General features: G+C 37.0%; 1 protein-coding gene across 1 annotated transcript in view; it reads left to right on the forward strand.

Moving 5' to 3' along the window:
• Positions 1-13,101: 13,101 nt before the first annotated feature.
• The window catches only part of LOC131930510 (protein Wnt-5a), a gene marked incomplete at its 3' end in the record, with an annotated part of 33,755 nt that continues 29,872 nt past the window's right edge, over positions 13,102-16,984 (forward strand). The window contains exon 1 of the mRNA XM_059287036.1: positions 13,102-13,374. The remainder of the gene's footprint in view (positions 13,375-16,984) is intronic.

Consider the following 16,984-nt stretch of genomic DNA (forward strand, 5'->3'; position numbering starts at 1 on the left):
ATCTAGTACCCCCGTGTGCTTTATCTCAATCCGCTGCAGCCTTTTGTCAAACTGCTCATAGATGTATTTTCGGGTTGGATCTAATCAGTGAAGGCTCCGGCATAAGTGTAAATCCTTTTCTTCCTGGGTTTCTTTAGATCTGTCTTCCTGAGCAAAGATTCCATGTTCCCGTAATCTCGTAGCCGATAAAACTCACCTTTTTGAACATGAACATAAGAACAAATCACCTTTCAATAACATCTATCGTATGCTTCGTTCTATTCTTGGAAAAATGGCACTGTTCTTCACTGTTTTCTATTTGCTATTAGATTATTAGAGCACGATTTATTTTCTTCTTCAGTTTTTTTCAATCAGGCGCAATACTAAGAGAATAACTTTTGCAGCCGATTATCTATCCTTTAAAGGCGAACTCTACTTCACTTGCTCAATAGGACGTCAAGTTCGGAATAGTGTTTCTTCCAGACTTTTTCCTCCGGTGGGGGGGGGGGAGGGGGGCACTTGAAATTTTTTTTAGGGGGGGGCGGTAGACTTTCTTTAGGGGGTGGGGGGCGGACACTGTTAAAAGTATATATTTTCTATATAAATTTCATTTCGTTCGGGGGGGGGGGGGGGGGGCGGTAGACTTTCTTCGTGGGGGGGGGGGGGGGGGCTCCGCTCCCCGAAGAGATGCCTGGAAGAAACTCTGGTCTCTGGTTCGGAAAGGGAACTTTACTTAACACGTAGTTGTTAATTGTGTTGGAAGAAATCCCGTCCACCATTACAATTAAGAACGAAGAAGAAGAAGCTAAAAATTGTCGTTTACCCTTAACAAAAAGTTATGTTTTTCTTTATTTAAAGAACCGTCATGAAAACGACTCTTTAATTTCTTGGGTTTACAATGCGTCTGTTTATCCTCAGTTTTTTTTAATATATCTCTCTCTCTTCTAAGTTTACTCTTTGCTCACATGCAAAGAAACCCGAGCTAGTCTGTTTTAAAAATACAAACCCAACATTAAGATAAAATTTATAGAGTATTTGGAATCTATATAAACGAAACATCCCTCTATAGGGTCACAGAAACGAAATTTTATATCACCAATTCGGAAAGGTAAGCCGGATTTTGATAGGCCCCGGGATGGTTATATAACCCGTCGAAGCGAAAAACCTCACCCCCCACAACATTCCTGAGCTGACGTAAAAACTTAACTTCTGAGGGGTTAGAGAAGAGCTCTTGACGTTACAATGTTGGCTGCCATGTTTGATCGAGGGAGGTTGATATCGTAATTGCATGTGTACGATTTCGCTGGATGGGTTGGATAAAAACTAACTTCAGAGCGAGACAAAAACGAGTTGTTGAATGGTCTATCTCGCAATACGGCAGAGTGTGAATCTAGCGCAGTATATACCCAATTTTTGTTGTGGATCTAGCTCACTATACAAGGTTTGGTCGTGAACGTTGTAAAATATTCTGGTTGTGAATCTAGCTTATGATATATCTGATTTTTGTTGTGAATCTTGTTCAATAAACGCCTGATTTTGGTTGTGAAGCTTACTATATACCCGATTTTTGTACGTCTGATTTTGGTTGTGAATTTAGCTCACTATACAACAAGTTTTGGTCATGAACATTGAAATGTATTTTGGTTGTGAATATAGCCAAGTTTAAAACCGATTTTGGTTGTGTATCAGGTTATAGTCCGCCCGAATTTTTGTTGTGAATCTAGCCCACAATGCACCAGATTTTGATCGTGAAACTAGCATACTATAGAGCAGATTTCGGTTGTGAAAACTAGCACATCATACACCCCATTTTATTGTGAATCTATCTTATTATACACATTCACTCTAATGCTAATAAAAAGTCGTAAACTTATATCAGCACATAAACTTTTTTTTTACCTTTGAATGTACAATTATGATAAGCTCAACAAAGTCTAATTCTTTTAATTTTTACCCTTTAAAAAACCCATCTTTTCAAAAGTGAAAATGAAATAAGAAAATACACGTTTGGAAATTTTCTATAATAAAAATTGGATAAAATTAAAGTGATTAATTTTTTTTCTTATGTATTTTGAAAGACGTTTTTATATGGTTGAAACACCAAACAAGTTTTAAATACTTTATATTTTTTAAACAAGATCTCCTGAATGTTCGTTAATCTTTTGAAAGCCATCATGCGATTGGAAATCAATCCGGTTGAAATCTTGATTGGATCGTTGCACGAGGAGCTGTAGTAGAAAGATAAGATAAGAAAGGGGGGGGGGTGTGCTAGTCTTAATGCACAAAGATGACCATAAGAGATTTACAAATGAGACATTTATACACCAAATCAGAACACCTTCATACAGCAACAAATAGTGGAGACTATCATACATCCACAAATATGTTGTGTAGACTTCAATACCCTTCATATATCAACAACTATCAGCGGAGATCGTCTTCACCAACAAATATTAGTGACGACCTTCATATAACAATAACTACATGAAGACCTTCATACACCAAAACTATGTGAAGACCTTACTACACCAATAAATATGTGGAGACCTTACACCAATAACTATGTCTAGACCTTCCTACACCAATAAATATATGGAGACCTTACACCAATAACTATGTCTAGACCTTCGTACACCAATAATTATGTAGAGACCTTCATACACCAATAACTATGTAAAGACCTTCCTACACCAATAACTATGTAAAGAACTTCATACACCAATAACTATGTAAAGACCTTCCTACACAAAAACTATGTCTAGACCTTCATACACCAATAACTATGTGGAGACCTTCCTACGCAAATAACTATGTGAAGACCTTTCTACACCAACAAATATCAGCTGAGACCTTCCTACACCAATAACTATGTGAAGACCTTCATACACCAATAATTATGTAAAGACCTTCCTACACAAAAACTATGTGAAGACCTTTCTACACCAATAATTATGTAAAGACCTTCCTACACAAATAACTATGTGAAGACCTTCCTACACCAAAAACTATGTGCAGACCTTCATGCACCAATAACTATGTGTAGACCTTCATAGACCAATAACTATGTGTATACCTTCATAGACCAATAATTATGTAAAGACCTTCCTACACCAATAACTATGTCTAGACCTTCCTACACCAATAATTATGTGTAGCCCTTCATACACCAAAACTATGTGAAGACCTTCCTACACCAATAATTATGTAAAGACCTTCCTACACCAAAAACTATGTGTAGACCTTCATGCACCAACAAATGTTCCGTGTGTGAGACGACCGATGTAGTACACTACAATATCAAGTTGTTTTCATTTCAACAGATCTACTTTGAGCCCGCACCCATTGAACTGCCTAATGTCTGCTGTGCAAGTGTCTTGCTTTACCATGTTCCTCGTCGATTCCACCCCCGTGGAACCGGGGGGCCGGGGAGGGAGGCGGCGGCGCAGGGGGTGGAGGCAAGGGAGGGAGGGTGTATCAGACGGAGAGAAAACTTTCATGTATTAGACGAATTTAATATGTAACGAAGGAAACCTAAGATAATAATAAAAGATGAAAACCATTTCTGCAATTAGGTTTGATAAAAAACGATTCTGAGTTCGTACGGAGGAGCCATTTTGTGTTTCGGCGTGTATGTTATTTACTATTCGAGCCCGGGGGAAAAAAAACATTAACTTACATCAAACGCGATACAAGTGTGGATATTATTAAATACACGGAAAACCCTTTTACTCGGACAAGAAAATCCACTCGGTCGCACCTCGTTTTTTTTTCCTTCTTTCTTGGCTAAAAGAAACTTGGTGCAACACCTTTATTTTAAAAGACGGACATATCATTTTTAAAGTTTTAATATGAGTACATTTCAATTTTTAAAACTTAAGTTTTAATATGAGTACATTTAGATTTTTTTAAACTTAAATTTAAATATGAGTACATTTCGAGGTTGTTTTTTTTTAAACGTCGTAAATATATTTTTTAAGATATACGGATTTTCGATTATAAAAAAATCAATATATTTTGAGGGTCGATTAGTGGTGTAGCCGGTGTACGTCTCCGAGGGAGGGTGGTCGAGGTGAAGCTCCGTCCTATGTCTGCTTCCATTCAGATAAAACTGTTTTTATAACTTTAAAAAAAAAAATTTCACCTTACAGGTAAATCGGAATGCGTCGAGTAATTTCATTAGAGACCCGCACGCATGTGTGCAGTGTGCTCGACTGTGCGAGTGCTTACGAGTTGCAGCGTGTCTTATATTCATTAACTGATAACAATTAATTCGGTTAGGGCGCCAACAGGCACCATGCCGTTTTCTCTTCTTATAGCAGATATTTCGTCACAGGAACTTTTTTTTATTGGAACTTTTTATTTTCATCATAGGAACTTTTCATCATAGGAACTTTTCATCATAGGAACTTTTCATCATAGGAACTTTTCATCATAGGAACTTTTTTTTATTCTCATCATAGGAACTTTTTTTTATTCTCATCATAGGAACTTTTTATTTTCATCATAGGAACTTTTCATCATAGGAACTTTTCATCATAGGAACTTTTCATCATAGGAACTTTTTTTTATTCTCATCATAGGAACTTTTTTTTATTCTCATCATAGGAACTTTTTATTTCCATCATAGGAACTTTTCATCATAGGAACTTTTTATCGAAGAAACTTTTCATCATAGGAACTTTTTATCGAAGAAACTTTTCATCATAGGAACTTTTTATTTCCATCATAGGAACTTTTCATCATAGGAACTTTTCATTATAGGAACTTTTTATCGAAGAAACTTTTCATCATAGGAAATTTTTATCGAAGAAACTTTTCATCATAGGGACTTTCATCACAGAAACTTCATCATAGGAACTTTTCTTTGTAGAACCTTTAAACATAGAAACTTTTCACCTTAGAAACATGTGGCACATACTTTTTTTTAATCATAAAAACTTTTTTTCCTCGAAACTTTCATCATCAAAACTTTCATTATAGAAACTTTCAAGAAAAAAATTATTTTCATCATAGAATTTTTCATTGTGGCATTTTCATTGTGGATAGTTATAGTTGGGTAGTTGTATCCATCTTGTGGTTGGGTAGTAATATCCATCTTGTTGGCCAGTAGTTGTATCCATCTTGTGGTTGGGTAGTAATATCCATATTGTTGGCCAGTAGTTGTATCCATCTTGTGGGCCAGTAGTTGCACCCATCGTGTGGGCCAGTAGTTGTATCCATCTTGTTGGCCAGTAGTTGTATCCATCTTGTGGGCCAGTAGTTGTATCCATCTTGTTGGCCAGTAGTTGTATCCAGCTTGTGGGCCAGTAGTTGTATCCATCTTGTTGGCCAGTAGTTGTATCCAGCTTGTGGGCCAGTAGTTGTATCCATCTTGTGGGCCAGTAGTTGTATCCATCTTGTTGGCCAGTAGTTGTATCCATCTTGTGGGCCAGTAGTTGCACCCATCGTGTGGGCCAGTAGTTGTATCCATCTTGTTGGCCAGTAGTTGTATCCATCTTGTGGGCCAGTAGTTGTATCCATCTTGTTGGCCAGTAGTTGTATCCATCGTGTGGGCCAGTAGTTGTATACATCTTATGGGCTAGTAGTTGTATCCAGCTTGTGGGCCAGTAGTTGTATCCATCTTGTTGGCCAGTAGTTGTATCCAGCTTGTGGGCCAGTAGTTGTATCCATCATGTGGGCCAGTATTTGTATCCATCTTGTGGGCCAGTAGTTGTATCCATCATGTGGGCCAGTATTTGTATCCATCTTGTGGGCCAGTAGTTGTATCCATCTTGTGGGCCAGTATTTGTATCCATCTTGTGGGCCAGTAGTTGTATCCAGCTTGTGGGACAGTAGTTGTATCCATCTTGTGGGCCAGTAGTTGTATCCAGCTTGTGGGACAGTATTTGTATCCATCTTGTGGGCCAGTAGTTGTATCCAGCTTGTGGGACAGTAGTTGTGTCTATCGTGTGGGCCAGTAGTTGTATTCATATTGTGGGCCAATAGTTGTATCCATTTTGTGGGCTAGTAGTTGTATCCATCTTGTGGTTGGGTAGTAACTAGTTGTATCCATCTTTCGGCCAGTAGTTGTATCCATCTTGTGGGCCAGTAGTTGTATCCATTTTGTAGGCCAGTAGTTGTATCCATCTTGTGGGACAGTAGTTGTATCCATCTTGTGGGACAGTAGTTGTATCCATCCACCCTACTTTTCAACATTAAACAAACGAAGAATTATTTTTTGTATGGTACTACCCGCAAGTCCAAGTTATAAACGATTCTACAATTCGCTAATCAACTACTTAGATGTAGTATCGCTATGGTTCACACAGCTAAAAAGAAAACCTAATCAACAACAAAGTTTTCTACGTTAGCCATTAATAGACACAAAGGCTAATCTAGCTAATTCAAGTAACGCGGTTTTACATAGACGAGAGGCTAACGACGAAGACGTTTCATTTTCCTATTTGATTAGTCTCATTCACCCCGTCCCTCATCCCATCCCGTACATTGTTCCTTGGGCAAATATTACGCTGATGCGAACTCCTACAGTATTTTCATCGTCTCAGCGTTATTTTAACTGCCTACCCCGGAAGTTTATATTTTAAAGCTGTATTAAGATGAGATAAATTCGTGGATGTAATTAACTAATTAAACTAATTTAAACTAATAAGCTGGAACGGGTAACGAAACTACACTCGCTAGGAAAAACCTCGTTTGTTTCTGTCGCTGTACTTTTAAATCTTGAAGCGTTGAGTTTCTACTCCCCCCCCCGTATAGAAGGCAGACACTCTACCATGTGACAGAAGCGATTAAGGCTCCTGTTGTTAGGCCTTGTTTTCTTATCCAGTGTCTTGTAGTCTCACCGCCAGACACAACAATCTCTTTGTGCCACTCGAGGGCGTCTCGGCTCTACCCCGGGGCACGCGCGCTGGTCCTGAGGGGGGGGTGGTGTGGTGAAAAAAGGCGTGTTGTCCAGATAAGCCCCGCCAATAATGCAAAGAGTGCACGCGCGAAAAGTTAAGCCCCGCCACTTTTTTTCCTTCCTCAAACGTAATCCACAGACAAAACATTGAGGGTAAGTGTTTGAGGTAGGTTAGTTAGGGTTAGAATAGTTAGGATTAGGTTTAGGGTTTGAGATAGGATTAGGGTTAGAAGAATTGGAGTTAGGGTTTGAGGTAGGATTAGACTTAGAATAGTTAGTGTTAGGGTTAGGATTTGAGGTAGGGTTAGGGTTAGGTTTTGAGTTAGGGTTTGAGATAGGATTAGAGTTAGAAGAGTTAGGGTTAGCGTTTGAGGTAGGATTATGGTTAGAAGAGTTAGGGTTAGCGTTTGATCATGCTAATAATTAATGACATGTTACAAGTTCACCCTCTTCAATAAAATATATAAAAGTACAAGTTTCATATCTCTTATTTTATAATCTTTATGGGTGGTTGTAGTTAAGTTTTTTTTGGCGTGACTTATCTGGAAATATCCAAAAGAAATGTAAGGTTCCTCTATCAAAACTCATGATCCATAGGGCAGATTAAGTAAACTTCAAATGTGCCTTGACCTCGGGAAGGTGTGGTCAGCACTATGCCCAGCCGTCTTAACTTCCCCTAACGTGATCCAGGTACCCATCAGAGCTGGGTGGAATCGGGGATGTGCTGCATTCTCAAGTGCGGACCGAGATTCGAACTGGAGGCTTTCGGAGCAGAGGTTGAGCGCCCTACGACTCGACCTCACCTGGGGAGTTATCAATAACAGACAATATTCTGCCCATCTTTTCATCCTTATAAAGAAAAATCGACCTTATAAAAAAATAAAAATCCTATAAAGAAAGAAAGGGAAATTAATCTTAGAAAAAAATTAAATGAAATTTATCTTAGAAAAAATAAAAAGAAAAAAAAATCTATCTAATATGAAATAAAATGAAAGTATCTTACCACAAATAAAGAGAACTCTAATCGTACAAGAATTTTTTTTTTAAATATGTTGTACGCAATAGTCTGATTCTTTGGCTTCTATATAACAATTAACCAGCTGGTTTAGAAATCAAGGTGGTTATATTAAGTTATGATTTAATCAAGTAAATTGAGTTGAATTACCTGTGACTTCATTAAATTAAATTATATACATACGGTTTAGTTTATTTTTTGTTAAAGTTTAGGTTATCTCTGGGTTACGTTTTAGGAGCCGGTTCCTAAACATGAGTTTCTTAAAAAAAAAAACGGGGGGGGGGGGGGGCGCCTCGCGAATGTTTTGCACGTGAGGACAGCACGGGAGAGCTCTAGTTACGCCTGGATCTCGCTTGAATGATGCCAGGGGCCCTGACGCCTTGTTGCTCCGGAAATGCCAGCACTTACTTCTGACATTCTGCCTCGTCAGTCTCTGGGATGGTTTGTTTCAGCCGTTTTGCGGCCAGCACGCCCTCTCGCCTGCAATTATCTATTATGTCTTATATATGCTCGTCATGTTTCAGCGGAGAGAAAAAAAATGTAACTCAAATATTTGGCTTGCTGGGCTGTTTAGTGGGGTGGGGTAAGGGGGGGGGGGGGGTGGATGGTTTTGGGGTGGGGGGAGTAGAATTTGAAATTTCTAACTTGGTGTTAGCTACTACACGAGACACATATAAGGACACACTTAATTTTACATATATATATATATATATATATATATATATATATATATATATATATATATATATATATATATATATATATATATATATATATATATATATATATATATATATATATATATATGTATATATATATATATATATATATATATATATATATATATATATATATATATATATTTATTTATTTATTTATTTATTTATTTATTTATTTATTTATAATAAATAAATAAATACAAAAATAAATAAATGAAATTATCTATCAATTTATCTATCTCTATCTAGCAATCCATCTCTCTCTATACGTGTGTATATATATATATGTACATGTATATATTAAACTTCCATATACATATATATATACATGTGTGTGTGTGTGTGTGTGTGTGTGTGTGAATATATATATATATATATATATATATATATATATATATATATATATATATATATATATATATATATATATATATATATATATATATATATATATATATATATATATATATAGCCATGGGGAGCGAACTTAAAGAGACGTTGACTTGTGCACAGTTAACCCTTCAACACCTGAACATTAATTACGTCGGTGATTGTTGTTTTCTGTTTAGCCATCACACAGTCACTCGTCAATCAAACCTTCATTACTACCCCGACAGGGGGGAGGGGATTGCATTTCCCGAAACCATTTTTTTTAATTTATTTTTTAAAATTTATTTTTAAAATTATCTAAACGTCGATGTATTATATAGAATTACACCTATCTTATAAAACTGAGTAATTCAGTAGATTACGTTTTGGCTTAAAGTTCAGGTGAAATGTTAAGTGGTGACATTAGGGTTGACCTCAGCCCTAATGTATAATTTGTATTCTTGACTACTGTTACACTGGGCTCCAAAATAAGGGCGTGGTAGGCAAGCTGTATTAGGGGGGGGGGGGGTGGAGGTCGGTGACCTACGTGCTCAGTGCTATATTTTATACATTGTGAATAAATAAATTGGATTTTATTTTTTACGAGTAAAGTTATATTTGTTTATAGAGTTAAACAAATGAAAATATGCAAGTAATTTTAATGCAATTTGCACAAAAGAATCAGTATACCTCATTTGTTAAAACAAATATCCTATAAAAACGTTTTAAAAGTGGGTTTGTATATCTCTACTGTATGGTTTCAAAATTAATCAAATTAATTCTCTTTCTCAGTCGAATAGTTTTAATTTTTTTTTGGATCTACGGTGTGTATCCTTTATGAAAAGCTGCACGTGTTTTTAATGCATTAACCAACAGAGATGTTCCAGTTTTAAAAAGGGGGTGGAAAATATATTTTTCTTTCCAAGTCAGCATAATTTCCAGTTTGAAAATTTGAAAAACTCAACCGGCAAAAAAAGGATATAACGGCTCAACCGCTGATCTTTTTCAATTAAACATTAATTAAATTCCTTGTGACACCATTTGGTTTATTATTTAGATTTTTTAAAAACATTTCATCATGGTAATTAGTGCCAGTTTAGGGTGCGTACGCAGCATAGGACATTCTGTTTAGTTTGGAATTTTTGGCTCAACGAAAAAAAAAAAAAAACAACTGATAAATTATTTTTTTAAACACGCTATTGTGTTGTTGTGTCTTGTAAACTGACCTACCACATTACAAGAATTACAGTTTGATCTGAACCATTGTCGTAAAGTTTGTTGACTGGCTGCTAATTACTGTTTGATCTGAACCATTGTCGAAAAGTTTGTTGACTGGCTGCTAATATTAAGTAAACCACTCACTGAATAACGGAAAGAAAAATTAATCAATTAATGCTTTTCTAGCAAAGACAGATATGCTACATTGTAGTATCGTTCCTCTTTTTCTAATGGCGAAATATACATGTTAATATATAAACAACATCATTATTTTTTGTAAAAAGTAAGTAAAAATTTTTTGGAAAGTGACGGTGAATTGTGTAGGCCAAGTAGAGTTCACCTGTTTCAGTAACTTTGGGATAGTATGCCCCCAAGCTCTACTTATCCTGAATTAGGTACCTATTAAAGCTGAGTTGACTCTTGGAAGTCTTACAAACTCGAGCCTGGGATATATATATATATATATATATATATATATATATATATATATATATATATATATATATATATATATATATATATCGTACATAATCCCTAATTTATTTTTGCTACAATTGTCGAAAAGTATACTGGATGATCTATTACATTTGTTTTTCTAGTCTTTTATATTATTTTTGTTATAATTGTATACCAACAATATATATATATATATATATATATATATATATATATATATATATATATATAACTGTTATGTCCTATATTAGCTATGTTACAAAAGTAACAAATTTAATAGAGATATCTTTAACAATGAGTTCGTAAACTAAAACAGAATACCCTTGCAGCTATCAACCTATTCAGAAACAAAAGACTCGTATGAACAGGGAAGCCAGAAGGGGAGGGCACTACGGTTCGGAAGTAGACAACCGCAGTAATAAATTATAGGATTTCCTCCAGAAATTTACCTTCGAGACTAAACAGTGTTTAGGAAATAGAACAATGGATCGGGACGGGAGGCCGTGTGCCTTTTTTTTGTTTCTTTACTGTGTGCTCTCGTTTACCAGCGTGATCTCGTTTTCCAACGCGAGAGTAGATCTAAAAGCTGAAGAAGAAAAGGTTATCAGTTGATAACATAATTTTATTCGTTTAAAGCGATAATAAGAAATCTTAAAACTGCATGTATACTAAGATACATGCACACATACATTTACACCATATATATAGTATAAATATATGTGTGTATGATGTTTTTAAAATATATATTCAAAATATGTAATTGGCATCAATATTTTAATAAAGGTTTTATTTTAAATGCCATGTTAGAGAATATATATGCTTACATATATTGTGGGTAGGTTGGTAGTGTGGTAGTGTGGGTAGTGTGGTAGTGTGGGTAGGTTGGTAGTGTGGTAGTGTGGGTAGGTTGGTAGTGTGGGTAGGTTGGTAGTGTGGGTAGGTTGGTAGTGTGGCAGTGTGGGTAGGTTGGTAGTGTGGTAGTGTGGGTGCGTTGGTAGTGTTTTAGTGTGGGTAGTGTGGGTCGGTCGGTAGTGTGGGTAATTAAGTAGTGTGTGTAGGTTGTTAGTGTGGGTAGATCGGTAGTGTGGTTAGGTTGGTAGTGTGGGTAGGTCGGTAGTGTGGGTAGGTCTGTAAAGTAAGTAGTTAAGTAGTGTGGGTAGGTTGGTAGTGTGGGTAGGTTGTTAGTGTGATAGTGTGGGTAGGTCAGTAATGTAGTAGTGTGGGTAGTGTGGGTAGGTCGGTAGTGTGGGTTGGTCGGTAGTGTGGGTTGGTCGGTAGTGTGAGTAGTGTGGGTAGGTTGGTAGTGTGGGTTGGTCGGTAGTGTGGGTTGGTCGGTAGTGTGGGTTGGTCGGTAGTGTGGGTTGGTCGGTAGTGTGGGTTGGTCGGTAGTGTGAGTAGTGTGGGTAGGTTGGTAGTGTGGGTTGGTCGGTAGTTTGGGTTGGTCGGTAGTGTGGGTTGGTCGGTAGTGTGAGTAGTGTGGGTAGGTTGGTAGTGTGGGTTGGTCGGTAGTGTGAGTAGTGTGGGTAGGTTGGTAGTGTGGGTAGGTCGGTAGTGTGGGTTGGTCGGTAGTGTGGGTTGGTCGGTAGTGTGAGTAGTGTGGGTAGGTTGGTAGTGTGGGTTGGTCGGTAGTGTGAGTAGTGTGGGTAGGTTGGTAGTGTGGGTAGGTTGGTAGTGTGGGTAGGTTGGTAGTGTGGGTAGTTAAGTAGCGTGGGTAGGTTGGTAGTATATATCAGCAATGTCAGTGGTAGTGTGTTGGCAGTATGTACAGCTTATACTCCGTCCGTGTTTGTATGTGTCACCCACGGGTTGATGAATGTCTGTTTCCACAATACATTATCTGCTCAAACAAATAATTTAATAACCTGCTTGATGGATTACATAGACAAATTGTTGGCATTTTTAAAATTACTGCATAAAAGAATGTAGACATATGTCGAGTAGGTTTTTTTAATACACATTTACATACTCGATCACAAACTTGAGAAGTGGATTTGTATTTATAGTTCATGTTAACGCCGTTTTTTTTTCTTTAATTTTGTCAGCATTGGAAATATTTTTAACCCATAGAATAAGTTACATTAATATATTTTCCCACGTTTTCTTTATACAATGTGTAGGCTCTTAGGTGTCCTATATTTTTCTTAAAGATTTAAGGCATTAGACGGTTTTCTTTAAAGCAGCGCTTCGTAATATTCCTTTTAATAACGAATAAAGGATGTCATTTAATCAGGGGTATTTTCTTGTAGTTTCGTATGCACCCTAATTACAGCAATAGCCAGTTTTTCATCCTCTTTTTTTTTCATTCGTCGCGTTCTTAAATATTACCATCACACATCCATCAAATCTCTCTCGCACTCTTCTGTCCCGCTAAGTTAAAAAAAAAAAAAACCCTATTCGCCAATAACACCGCGTCTTGGCTCGCTTGTAAGGGGAGACTAGCGAGATTTTTAAACCAACCTGTTGTAACTACCCCTCCATGAAAAACCTCGGCAGTTAGCGAACAGTAGAGGTGGAACAAGCGAGGGGTAGGAGAGCCAGTGACACATTGAGTTCAACCATTCGCTGTTCATAGACGGATCGAACGCGTTTGTTTTTCGTCGTTCAAAAAAATAAATTAAAAAAAAAATATGACGTTTTCATTTGGAGTGCGTGTGTTTTAAAGTGGATTTAATTTCAACACAGTTCGCTTGGAGAAAAATAAAGAACGAAAACTCAAGGTACTGGTAGAAGAATTTTTAAGTTTTCGTAAAAATAATGGATTCATAACTTAGATCTAGATCTAGATCTAGATATCTAGATCTAGATAAAGGTTTAGATCAACGAGTGTGCTTTGAGTTACTTTAATTTAAGTGTGCTGTGTACCTAGATCTATCTTTCATTTATGAATATAGAGTCTACCTACTTTATACAATTTAATATACATCTACACTTGTTTACTTTTTAAAATTTCCTTTGGTTCGGGATATGCCGGCAACACTAGAAATCTAGTTCAACTGTATAAATCATAATGCACATTTCTCAGCATATTTTATTATGGCGGCGTTGGGTTATGTTGCATACTGACGTAATGTAGATCTATCTTGTTTTTTTTAAATGTCGCTTTTAAATTATTTCCGTCTTTGTGTTTTAATATATATATATATATATATATATATATATATATATATATATATATATATATATATATATATATATATATATATTACAAAAACATGAAATAATTTTAAACCGACTTTTATACACACATATATATTATATACATATATATATAGAGAGAGAGAGAGAGAGGGAGAGAGAGATAAATAGATATAGCATGAGAAAATATATTTACATATAATATATGTTTGTAACAGACATAAAATAATGCAATGGTCCACTCTCTCATATTCACCTGAGCTCTAAACTTTTGGGGTTTATTTGACCAGCTGTTTGGGAGTGGGATTAACCAGCACATTTGATTGACGTGAAAGACAAAAAGGTATTTTGACAGATGCATTAATTCTGATTTACACAAACACCAACGCCGGCTGTGTTAAAAAATACCACAGCTCTATATCCCAATCTACACTCGACTCGAGTGTATGTATACACATGTGTTTATATGTGTTTATATGAATCATACTAGTTGAAAAAATTACAGTTACCTGTCTAAATTAATATATAATTAAAAAATAATTATTTATAAAAAAAATGTATGATTTTAATTTATTCAGGCAATATAACTAGTCATGTGTGTCGTTTGTTAATAATAATACCATACATACCTAATATAAGTGCTAACTGTATATACAGTTAACCCATCGCCCGTGGCTTGTACTGGGTACGTTTGTTATTTTAGTTAGAAACTTGGGTTACAACGAAATAGAGATAGAAACGAAGCTAAGTTTAGCCAAACGTTGCCCAATCCACGTCACGAAAATAGAATGGAGAAAAACAAACAACGCGTTTAGATTGTCGGTTTCTCATTATTATTACTTAATTTTTAATTGTTGGGCAAAAATAAATAGCCATTTTTTTAAAAACTGTGTAAAATTACTAATATTTCATTTGGTATTTATTTAGGGATGTATTATGAGCAGAGTTTCTTCCAGGCATCTCTTCGGGGGGGGGGGGGGGGGGGCAAAGCCCCCCCGAAAAATTTTTACCGCCCCCCCGAACGAAATGAAATTTATATAATTTATATAGAAAATATATACTTTTAACCGTGTCCGCCCCCCCGAAGAAAGTTTACCGCCCCCCCCGAAGAAAGTTTACCGCCCCCCCTAAGATTTCAAGTGCCCCCCCCCCCGGAGAAAAAAGTCTGGAAGAAACACTGATTATGAGGTGTAAAGTAAAAAAAAAATTAATTAATCAAAGAATAATTACTGTGATTACTTTACTTTACTTTACGTGACAAGTAAAATCTTTACACTGCTATTTTACTAAATTTTTATCATGCTCTCTTTGATAATTATTTAATCAGTTTCATCAACAGTATAACATCTGTATAAATAGAACCTATGTTTTTAATTTTAAACCATTTTAAACCAGGCATCTAGGGAAATATAAAGAACACTCAATCTACTGTTGGGGTGTCATCCCCAACCTCTTCTATCAATTTACCATTTTCGGTTTGGTGTCACCCCTCTCCCTACTATATATTTTTAAAAGCTTTAACTGGGTAAAACATTATTTTGAAATTAAAGTTTACTAAATTTCGCTGAGGTGTCACCCTTCTCCCTACTAATTTTTTTTTTAATTTTAACTGGGTAAAACATTATTTTGTAATTAAATTTTACTAATTTTCAATGAGGTGTCACCCTTCCCCTGAATGGTGTCGTTCGGTACTGTCACCCCCCCCCCCCTCCCCTTTTTTTTTCTTTCTCATCGTGTGACTGTACATATTTGCTGACATAAAATAAATATAAGGATATAATCTTTCTATTAGTGAAGGCCACAGGTTCACGATTAAACCCCTTAAAAATCATGGCTATAAATTATTACACTTGTGTAGGTATTACCATCAGTTGAACTTACGTCGAGACCATTTAACTGAACTTGAAGCAAAACACAATCACACAATCACTCCACATTAGAGCAGACGTTCCCAACGCTCTACACACTGTGACCAGCAAGATCTTAAAGATAAACATCGCTTTAATCCGGTTCCTAGTTCATAAACCTCGAGTAAAGCTCGACTGGTGCCGGAACTACTCTAGCATTCCAAGTCAACTTTTTTGAACGAGTTGTATTCTTCTTTAATATCTTTTTTTTTTCAACTGGTTTGAATCATTCAGAAATAAAAAAAAAAAGCGGTATTCTCATTTGTTTACTTAAAACGGTAACGCATCTGCCTCGATCAATCTAAGAGAGACGGTTTTCTGACGTGCTAGACCTTAGTGGAGTCAGAGTGTGTTGCGTGGAGTCACTAGAGTGGTACTTGGAGTCACGAATCTGTTGCGTGGAGCCACTAGCGTGGTAGGCCTGTTTGGAGTCACACGTCTGGTGCGCGGAGTCACAACTCTAGTGCGTGATGTCACAAACGTGGTACTTGTAGTCACAAATCTAGTGCGAGGAGTCACAAGCGTGGAGCTTAGAGTCACTAGCGTGGTACTAGGAGTCACAAGTCTGTTGCGTGGAGTCACAAGTGTGGAGTCATAAGCGTGCTACGTTGATTCACAAGCGTGGAACTTGGAGTCACGAGTCTGGTGCGTAGAGTCACTAGCGTGGTAGTCACAAGCGTGGAACTTGGAGTCACAAGTCCTGTGCGTGGAGTCACAAGTATGGAGTCATAAGCGTGCTACGTTGATTCACAAGCGTGGAACTTGGAGTCACGAGTCTGTTGCGTAGAGTCACTAGCGTGGTAGTCACAAGCGTGGAACTTGGAGTCACAAGTCTTGTGCGTGGAGTCACAAGTATGGAGTCATAAGCGTGCTACGTTGATTCACAAGCGTGGAACTTGGAGTCACGAGTCTGGTGCTCAGAGTCACTAGCGTGGTAGTCACAAGCGTGGAACTTGGAGTCACGAGTCTGTTGCGTAGAGTCACTAGTGTCGTATGCCTACTTGGAGTCATGAGTCTGTTGCGTAGAGTCACTAGCGTAGTAGTCAGAAGCGTGGAACTTGGAGTCACTAGCGTGTTACTGTGTCACCGATCCAGTACCCCTCCCAAAGTGGTCCCCACTGACGGCTGTACTTGGAGTCACGAGTCAGTTGCGAGGAGTCACTAGCGTGTAGTCACAAGCGTGTTACTGTGTCACCGATCCAATACCCGTCCCAAAGTGGTCTCCACTGACGGATGTACGTGGAGTGCTCATTCATAGCAGACGAGAATTTATTTCAATGGAACG

The sequence above is a fragment of the Physella acuta genome, unplaced genomic scaffold (assembly GCF_028476545.2).
Source record: "Physella acuta isolate Inbredline_101_S28 unplaced genomic scaffold, ASM2847654v3 ptg001790l, whole genome shotgun sequence".
NCBI lineage: Eukaryota > Metazoa > Mollusca > Gastropoda > Physidae > Physella > Physella acuta.